The sequence below is a fragment of the Homalodisca vitripennis genome, chromosome 4 (assembly GCF_021130785.1).
Source record: "Homalodisca vitripennis isolate AUS2020 chromosome 4, UT_GWSS_2.1, whole genome shotgun sequence".
Classification (NCBI taxonomy): domain Eukaryota; kingdom Metazoa; phylum Arthropoda; class Insecta; order Hemiptera; family Cicadellidae; genus Homalodisca; species Homalodisca vitripennis.
In genome coordinates this window covers 197,411,947-197,422,683 of record NC_060210.1, presented here as the reverse complement: position 1 = coordinate 197,422,683, position 10,737 = coordinate 197,411,947, and the positions used below count along the sequence as shown (strand labels likewise).

The window sequence follows — 10,737 nt, the reverse complement described above, 5'->3', positions numbered from 1 at the left end:
CCTTTATTGAAAATCACGAGGTAATCGTCACTGGTCCAAGAAGGAAAGGCAGTGTTTGGCTGATGCTCAGCTAATCAGCGATCTGCGATTATATGAATTGCAGATCGCTTTTCTACATATGCTGCCAAAATTGTGATAATCTGCTGCTATCCTTTTGTTCAAGGTAATATTTACCACTGATTGGTTAAACTAAATACTAACCAATCGCGATACAGTTCCATCTCCCTCTGCTGACCTTTACAAGTATGGATGTGCAACACTGGCTTTGTCAGTTTTGGTGAAAAAATTACAATATTGGCGCAATTATTTACATAATTTTAGGAAATAATAATCGGTTCTTTTTCTATATTTTTAATAATTAATTTGTATACCACGTATAGTAAAGTATGATGAAAAAATAAAAACGCATCTGGTTGGATAGTATGAAAGAAGTAAATGATTCTGTGATATGTGTTTATGTAAGGCGATCTTTTAACGAAAGGGCCCTCTCCTGGGGTCTACTTTATTGGCCTCACCCAAAACCTTGCAAAGTCTTATATACGAAACCATTACACTTTAATTGTTACTAATGAGGTTTTAAATTGTATGGAAGTATAATTTACCTTCCGATCATATCTTATTCTAATTTCATATCTACTAATGCCTCCGCACATCAGGGTGAAGTGCGGTGGTGCCCCGAACTGATAGCGACGAAATAAAATCATCATCACGTAACAGAATAAAATTCGGATCTAATCACAAATGCCCGAGAGGGCAATCAAATAAAAGAATATATAAAAGCCTATGGAAAAGTTTGATTGGTTTGGAATGGGCTAACAAAAAGACCTTAGCATGATTTTTTTCTATTTTTAAATAGTCTACTATAAACATTACATATAGATCAATCGACATAATATTGTAGTAATAAAAAGGATGAAAATCACCTCTGCTAAGCGATATATCATGTCAAAAAATATTCCAGGGGGTTTAATCACTCGCCATTCAACTTTCCCAAATCCTGCCATTAATCTTAAGAAAATGATGTGCTTTTATGGCTTCATGGAACATGCAAACGAGGAACAGAATCGGATTTGGGCTGAGCAGTGCGCTAGAGCTCAGTGGTATGATTAGTATGTAAGTACTCATACCCTTTGATTACGACATTAATGGGCTGGAAGGTGCCGTATTTAATATTCCCTGTGATATGCTGCCTAAGGGTTCACGGTACCGCCCCCCCCTCCACAAACCGTACATCAGAACCGTGTGTACTGCAGTGTTCAGTAGAGAGGCCCGAGGGCCAGATACCCTCCTGCTGAATAATTCAGATATAAATCATGTTGACCGAACCTCGTAAATAAAATATATCTCTCTTGGTAATCGACATTTCCGTTTAACTTACCTTCCTACAAACGTTTCTTCCAAAATTGTTGTGACTTAATAAATGTTCGCAAATAAATGTTAGAACCTTGTTCAATATTTCATGGCATAATCATTTTTTCATCAAAAAAAGCTTCATTAATGGGGCTGAATTCAGACTAATGCTTTGTAAAAAAAGATACTTGTTGAATTGCATAAATAAACTCAAAATTGAACGTTTTTATGCCAGTATTAATGAAAAATAGGGAAAATTCCTAACAATCTGTGTCACAATATTGATTTGGTACTTTTAACGTCTGATTCGATCATCCATAAATATATCCCATTTATCCATAATATTCCCTCCTAGATTTCGTTATTTGTTGCACACTTTAAATTTAGTAAAAAAAACTTAAAACAAATAAGAACCAATCGTTTAAATGTGCATGGTTGTCACCAAATTAATATAATGGTCTATTATTTACAATGTTGGATAGTTATTGTAATAATATATTTAATGGAATGTTTAGTACTAAAACGTTTGAAAACCAGGTTAGTGTTTTAAATGTTGATATTTAAAGTTTAGTTTTTTAAATTACGCATCTTATTGTGAGTTATCTTTAGGCAATTGTAGTGACTTCAGGAAGTCCGATTCCTAAAATGGTATAAAATCTATCTGCCTATCGATAGCGAAGTATAAATTGTTAAAAATGTATTCCTACAAATATTAATAACAACTCAATACGTCCATAATACGAATTTACGTACAAATGATGTAGAAACTATATTATAAAAATAAGAATTTATTTAAAAGAGAATTTATTTTATCGGTTGGGAGTGTCGATGGCCGAGTGGTCTAAGACGTTGGACTTTGAGTCTGAGTTAGAGATAGCGCAGGTTCGAATCCTGTCTGTGACCGTTACACTTTTTATCAGTACCATCGACCTTGTACTGTATCGACTCTCCCCCTTATTCTGTTTGATAAGATCCTCGCACAGGCCAGTGGCCCATGAGGACGGGCAGAATAAGGCATAAAAGGAGGATCGGCTTCTCCTTTTTTAAAAAGAAAAAGAAAGAAAAGAAAGGAAATCTTTACATTGTAGTTTTAAATTTTGTTCTTTTAGTATGTAGGGTAATATTGCTATATAAGACTGAAACAAGGCTTAAGGCTTTTCAAGTTCACTACAATTAATGGATCAAAACTGTATACTATAAGTTTAGTGTAGTTTACTATTGTATAGTTTACTAGTCATTTAATGAAAAATAAATGCACTTGTATATTTACATGCTCACATGCTTATAGTTGTGAAATAAATGAGCATTCCCAGGGGATCGTGGCCCACAAATCGGTTTATATCCAATTATAACGTTGCATTCATATTTATCATGCAATAAATTCTTGTAGGTAAAATGGCCAAAAGTATAGGTTTGAAAATGGCCAAATCGGTAACGAATTTTTGATGAAATAGGATTTGATAGGTTTGAAAAACGGAATCATAATGTTGTAAAAAACAATGTTAATGTTTTATATATTCTTGGAGATTTGTACCAATTTTTAAGGCAGGACCATCTAAATTATCTAAAACTCAAAAAGATTTTCGCAGTCGGTAGGACTCGAACCTACGCTCCCAGAGGGAATCTGATTTCTAGTCAGACGCCTTAACCACTCGGCCACGACTGCTGCTGAAAGAACTAACAGTTTTAACTATACATGACTAACACTCTAAATATGTATTTAAAGTTTGAGTTTTAATTGTGAAAAGCTCCACACAAGATAATTCAATCGGATCAATTTCTGTTTATAACTCCTGTAAAAACTCTGTATCAATATGGAAAAACGAACATAAATAAATTCAATAATTGTGAAAAAAAATAGAACAGAAGGCATAACCAATGAAGGATGCATACCAATAAAAAACCAAAAAAGGAATATAAAAAAACTCAAGAAAATATTGTATCATTTTTTAAATAATATATACCTTTTATTAGAATCTCTATTAAAATTTTAACCCAAAGATAAAAAATACCATAAAAGTATATGTTTAATACACTTAATTAATTTGGTTTACAAAAAGGTGTCTTTCCCTTAAAAACTACGGACGTATTTAAACAATATGAATGTAGAGTTTAGCTCCAGTTCACCTTCCACTTAGTGCAGCGTCTGGAATCTGACGCTGTCACAGACTTGACTCCTGGAATCTGGAGTCATGTTCGGCTGAAGAGATCGAAAAAATTCAATATTATTTTGTAATCTAGGTTTCTCTGATATAATAACAATGTAAATTGTTCGATTTCAGCTTCTCCGTCGATGATTTGTCAGATCGTCAGATTTCAGACGCTCCACTAAGTGGAAGGTGAACTGGAGCTAAACTAAACATTCACATTGAATTATCCTTCCCAATATAGCTGTGGAAACAAGAGCTGTTAAACGCTTTGATAAAAGAAGGATTATGTATGAATCACTTTCGTACTTTCCTTTAATTATATAGATTATAGACCAATTCAGCAACTTCCTAGCACGATTGTCTAATCGGGTTAGTACTCTGCTCATGGGAAATTATTTAATTATTATGTCTACGCTGGAAGTGATCTTTATGGAACTCAATGTGTAAAACTTTCTATGGTAATTGGTTATACTTCTGGAAACTCTGTTGGTTTTTAATTTAACTATTTCTAGTATTTAAGTTAGTAGTAACTTTACACACGTCATAAATAAATAACAGCGGCGTCTCTCATACTTTAGTTCTAGACGTATGGAGCCTACTCAAATATATCTTCAAAGTTTTCGTAAAGTGAATTAAATCGCATTTTATGTCATAACATTTCCTCTTTGCTTTGGAAAGGCACGTTCTACAATAAAGGTTCTTTTAAAAAATTAACTGTTGATCTAGGCAAGGGAAAACATATTGTCGTCCTATTACTGAACAGAAAGTTTACAGTGTTAGGTTTTTTTTATTATTGGGCTGCTTCCATTGCGTAGTTGGCCTAGAAAAGCACCCCCTCTCCATAAGTGAGTAATGACTTTATTCACTTTTTCCCAGTTCCCGATTGGATGTCTCAGACCAACCAGTGTTCCTTACGCCACTGTGAGGGTCCCCAGTCCAAGTCCGCAGTTCCCTCACAAACAACACTCGCGAAGGACCATCAAAGCTAATCAACCGCCTAATTAGGAACGACTGTCCGGGGTCAATGCCCCGAGAACCAAAACAATCCCACTGAAACCGTCTAGACGCAAAAACAATAGGTAGCGGCATCGTCCGCAAAGCGTACCCCCTCGGTCCGGAACTCTTTAAAACAATATCAAAGAGTGGCATGCTACACAACCCTTTGGCGAGTGAAGCGTGCGGGGGTGGCCGCTAATCACACGCTCCCGCGGCCACTTTGACAGTCGCCCCCCCCCCCCCCACGGAAATGCCACCCCGCACTTTTGTTCGCCAATTCCAAATCAAAGTTGCGGCGAAACGTGAGTAATCCGCGTTGCCAAATTGGAACTTGGCCACTGTCAGCCTTCGACCGAGGATCAATTAATTAGCTCAGTAAGATTCGTCATGTGGAAGTACATAATACATGCTTTATTTTCTCTATTTGCAAAATACTTAATCAATTTCTTAAATACAATCATCAATACGTAAATAAATAAGACTCTTTTACACACAAAAAACTTAGATAAATGAAATGTCCTTGCCAAGTCTGAGCAAAAAGTTAATGCAACATTCTAAATACATACAAACTAAAAACAATCTTAAATACACAGAATAACAAAATATTAAGCATCACTTAACAATTAATGCTTTTATTAATAAACAAGATATATATATATACATTATATATATATATATATTATATATATATATATATGTATATATATATATATATATGTATATATATATATATATATGTATGATTTTTTTTATTTTTTTTTTTGTTTCTTGTTTCTTGTTTTCTTCATTTATATTATGCTTCCTGAAGATGTGGGTATTAAAATCCCACGAAATATATAGAAGCCTTGTAATCTTTGTTTTTTCATTTCATAAGTGAAATATTGTATATATATATATATATATATATATATATATATATACATATATATATATATATATATAATTTAAATAAACATTGAAATCGCAAAAAAGTACTTGCTCCGCCGGGAGTCGGTGTGTAATGGTAGCACATTCACCCGGCAAGTGAGAGATCCGGGTTCGACTCCCGGCGGAGCAAGTACTTTTTTGCGATTCAATGTTTATTGAAATATAAGGCAATTGCCATTTATACAATTTAATGTATATATAGATATATATATATAATATATATATAATACAGTATATATGAGGTGCCTAGAATCAAAACCTGCCAAGTCCATATTTTTTCGAAATTGAGTTTGATATTGTTTCTTATAGATATTTCCTCGCTGGAATCAAATCAACTATTATTTTATATCAAATTCCACCACATCCTAGTGTATTTTGAAGTCAAAGTTGAGGCTTAGTTGCAATACCCGCCAAGTCCAAACGCAATTTCACCATTTTTAGTTTCAAATCCACAACGGCCAATAGGAGCGCCTGGTTTTGTCATGTGACTACCCGGCGACTACCCATGACCCTCTGCGAGTTGTTTACTTTTCTTGTTTTATTTTTCTCATTGGGAGTATTCTGTCTCTTTTGAAAAACACGTGGATTTTTGTGATTACAGTTTTGCTTTTATAATAATTAGTGTATTAAATAATATTTTGTGATAGTTAAATAAATACTAACTATCGCACCATATTGTCGCTGTCATACTTTCTAAATGGGGGATGCTGTAAGCACTAACTTAGCAAACTAAGCAATCTTAGATTGCTTAAGTTAGTGCCCACAGCCCTGGTAAACTAGCTAGGAAGAAAGCCCTTTCAAAAAGGAATGGAAACGGGAATAATTAAACGCAATATCATTTCTTTTTGTGTTTACAATCATCTGATGAATGCAGGTTTCCAGGGAAAAACAAAAGTGAAGTGTTTTGCAGATGGGTGCATGGGTGCGGGGGGGGGCAAAACAAAAAATACGATTATCATTGCTATGCTTGGAAAATGGCTGATATCTGATGCTCTGATCATGTCTCTTGTATTGAAATTACATTTCCCGTAATTTGGACACTCATTTCTTCCACCTGATAGGGTGTTTGGATTAATTGAGAAGGATTTGAAAAGAAGGACACTATTCTTCAGCCAAAAGAGTATGAAGAAGTTCTGGGGAAACATTGACATGTTGGAGTCATTGTCCTGGTTAAAGACTGGAAGTCTGAATCTGAAAAAGTGCAAACAAACCCGAACTTGTGGCATTTCAAATTCAACCCCCTCAAAAAGGACAATGTTTAAAACGGAACAAGAAGAAAAATAATATTCTGGTCCAGAGTGAAGTCTTTTATAGAACTGAAGGATGTGCATAAAATCTGTCACAAAACCAAATTTTGATACGTCTTACATAAACCCAAAAACCATCAACAAGGGGGTTGGCCATAAATCTGCAAAGGTAAAGGATGTTGCCAGACTGCTCGCAAGCACTTTTGGAGAAGGCACTAGATGCTAAAATTTTATCGCGATTTGGAAAACCAAGAAGCTGAAGGTCACAACAATGAAGAAGATGAAAACATCATTGTTGATGAGGAAATCTATACAGAAATAGTGTGATAGTAAAACGATAAAGACTATTTTACTTTAGAAAAAAAAAACATTACATTTTTTATGAGAATTTGCAATATTTTTGAATAACTAAAACCAATATTTTTTACTTTGTTTTATTAAGCCTATATCTAATTAAAGTGTAAACAAAGTAAACTTTACCATTAGTAAAGCTTTTACAGCTTAACCCCTTTGCAGCCTTAGTTTATTTTGGTATCAAAATTCCGCCAAGTCCCAGTCTGTTTGTGGCAGTTTTTTTTCCACTTTTTCGAAAATTTGTTGAGATGGACTTGGCGGGTTTTGATTTTAGGCACCTCATTTATATATATATATAAATATATATTATATATTATATATATATATATATATATATATATAAAATCATTTGATCTTCAAAAAAAAGCATAAATACACACACACACACACACACAATATATAATATATATATATATAATATATATATATATATATATATATATATATATATATATATATATATAAACCACACTCACATATTCTTAAATACAATTCAATGACATTGTTCAATTATATTCTTAAATAAAAAAGCAAATCAGAAAATGTAGGGCCTCCAAGGCACTTTGCCCTAATAGGAGGTTCCTTTTACTTACATTTTACTTAGTTAAACAGCGATCAGATAATAAAATTAGATTGCTTATATTTTTTTATCTGCCAATGCTCAAATTTGTTTTCATGATTGCTTTCAAATCACGAGTTGTAATAAGCAAGAAAGTAATTCTCTTACGAACAAGTAGTGAATTTATGATAATAATTGTAGTTAATGCTACATAACGCAATGCCGAGCAACTTCAAGCGTGGCTGCTGCTTGCATGGGTCCTGGCAGGTCGCTGAGCGACCCTGTAAGTCACATTTAAGCCATTGGTCCCCAGGTTAAATGTTAGAGAGGGCTTCTTGGTCCTAACTTCTTCTGGTAAAATACTACTACTTTACTTTACTTTTACTTTAAATCAAATAGTATAAATAATTGATAAATACTATTAATTGATGATCAAATTACTACTAATGTTGAATCATCAATGAACAAGATTATTCAGAGTCAACAACCATTCTCTAAGTCTTTTCAAGAAAATCTTGCCACAGTGAGATTGCATTGATCGTAATTTATTAAATATTCTTGGTGCTATAAACATTCTAAGTTTTGGTAAAATAAATGTTATTTTGCTTTGGTATTGGAAAGTAATTCGCTATAATAATACTCAAATCGTCAATTTTTGCAGTGTTGGGGTATAAAGATAATTATCAATGAAGTCCAGAAGCATCATAAATACATCTCGTGGTTAAAACATGTTATAAAGTTACAATTATGTCGTACGTTACAATTTATGTCTCGTAAGTCTGTTACAATTCGAAAATAGGGTTGAGTTCAGCACTAAAAAAAGATAAACACAATAACAACTAAAACTACGTACATCATTATAGTACAGTTATACATTCTTAACCTTACCTAGTAAGGTTCTGCTTGAAGGAATTTGTATTTCTCATTGGTAAAACCAATAGGAACAGATGGGGAGTTATCCTTGTCCACCCTTATTCAAATTCAAAATGTTCAGTTTGTAATCGATACCATCTGGAACATCTAAAGCTCCATTGAAAGTATAGATTTTTACAAAGGAGAATATTCGAAATCTCCCAGCTGCTTAGTAATTCTGCCTGAAGGTCTGTTTTCAAGACATGGAAAAACATTTTTAAACACATGTTATGGCGTAGAACAAGATAATTTTATTAATTTAAAGAGAGTTCGCGTCATACAAAATTTTTAGTCAGAACTTCAACCTTTTGTATACAGTACGATACGGTGTGTGACCATTTTTTGGGTATTTAATGGCTTTTTGGTTAGAGCGATACGGTGTGTACAGACAGTTAAGGAGGCCTTTTGAATTTTAAAATATTTAACTCTAAGGTAAAGGTAGAGGATAAATAAAATAATCTCCCTTTTTGAAACATTTTCTCGTTTGTTTACCCAATAAAAATGATTTTTTCCTTCAAATAGAACTTTGCTGTTCCTTAATATTTGAATAAAAATAGTGAAAAGTAGTTAAATGAACACCTTGCGAAATCTTTGTTTGAAGTTTATTTTTGACGATGGAAAGATTGTGAAGGAAACAGGATTTTCCGGACATTTGTCACCGTTTAGTGATAAAAGATCACTAACACTACGTTTCGAGATCTGCTATCTTGAAGAAGAGATCAGATTGCAGATCTCGAAACGTAGTGTTAGTGATGTTTTTGTATCACTGAACGATGGCAAATGTGTAGAAAAATCCTGTTTCCTTCACCTTGCGAATATTTCAAGCTTTGAGACAGCAGTAATTCTAAACTCTACCCAGTTTACAAAATGAGATACCGACGAAGGAGTCGGGAAATAACGAAGAAACCACAAAGAAATGTCCAAAGCTCCCAATAATCCCCGGGGGGAGATAAATCTTAAATGCTCCTCCTTTGATTTGGTGGTGATGAGACGGATACCGAGGCTCGGGGGGGGGGGGATAACAACACCCCTATTATTATATATAGCTGTAACCGAGGTCGATCTCGAGGTTACCGAGGGCGAGCGATCCGCCACGCAATGGTATAAATAATCAACCGACAGTTAACCAAGAATTATGTCCACTGACCGGATCCCGAGGGAAACAATAACCGATAAATAAGTTCCCTCCCCTCCCCCCGTCTGCCCGTAATTACGGGGATTATGTTCCTTGGCAGTGGGCCAGATATCCGCACATGTATTATATAATGTCCCCCACATCCCGCAGACTCTTGTACTTCGTCAGGAATGGCGTCTTGTGGAGGAAGTGGATGTCGTGAAAGGACGTTTGTTTCTTCTCTGTACCTTGTTCAGAACCGATTTAGAATGTAGGTTTTGCTAGAAATTTTGACCTATTTAGAACCAACATATTTAGGATAAAATTTCATAATATGGCACAAAATCGTAAAAAAAATTCAAAAAGGTCAGCCGGGCTTGGTGCTACGATAGAATACATCTATGCAAATTTGTTAATACAAATTAACAGATACACTATTACGTATTTGAATAATACTCTATTCTCTCTCCATAATTATAAGACAATCATAATAATCTCTCTCTCTCTCCCTTCCACCCCCTCCCGCCATCCATCCCTCCCTCCCTCATTCCCTCTCCCCGCACTCTCTATACAAGGCTTGGAATCTATCCTTGAACCGTCGTGTTATACCTTTTCTAACAGTTATGATTACATAAACGTTAGAAGCATGTATTTATTTTAAGTAAAATTATAAATGTAGCCTATATTAAATTTAATGGTTTTTAACTTTTGCAGTATGGTTTAGGCACGATTGAGCTTTTCCGAAGATTGGGTGTTAATAATGGAAATACTAAAATTATGTTAGCGAATCTTTTGTTCACTACAAATTTTTTTTGTTAGCTTATTTTACTCTGATGTTGTATGTCTTATTATTCATTTCAAATTGTTCAGTTCATTACGATTATAACTTTGATCACGTTTTACATGAGTTATTAATAGAAATTGTTCCGCTTAAATTATTGTTTGTGTTTTAGGAATATATATTTTTAAATCAGGGATTTGCCTTACACATAAATTTGCATTCCAAATAATACGGGTTAAATTAATGTTAGGTAGTAATTGTGGAGATTATTGCAGTTAAAACTCAAACTTCAAATATATATTTAGAGTGTTTCTCATGTATAGTTTAAACTAAGTCCACTTTCAGCA

At 34.0% G+C, this 10,737-nt stretch overlaps 1 non-coding gene across 1 annotated transcript; it reads right to left on the bottom strand.

Annotated features, from left to right (window-relative positions):
* Positions 1-2,934: 2,934 nt before the first annotated feature.
* Trnas-aga lies at positions 2,935-3,016 on the bottom strand. The gene has a single exon. It is a non-coding gene; the product is annotated as a tRNA-Ser (tRNA).
* Between the last annotated feature and the right edge of the window lie 7,721 nt (positions 3,017-10,737).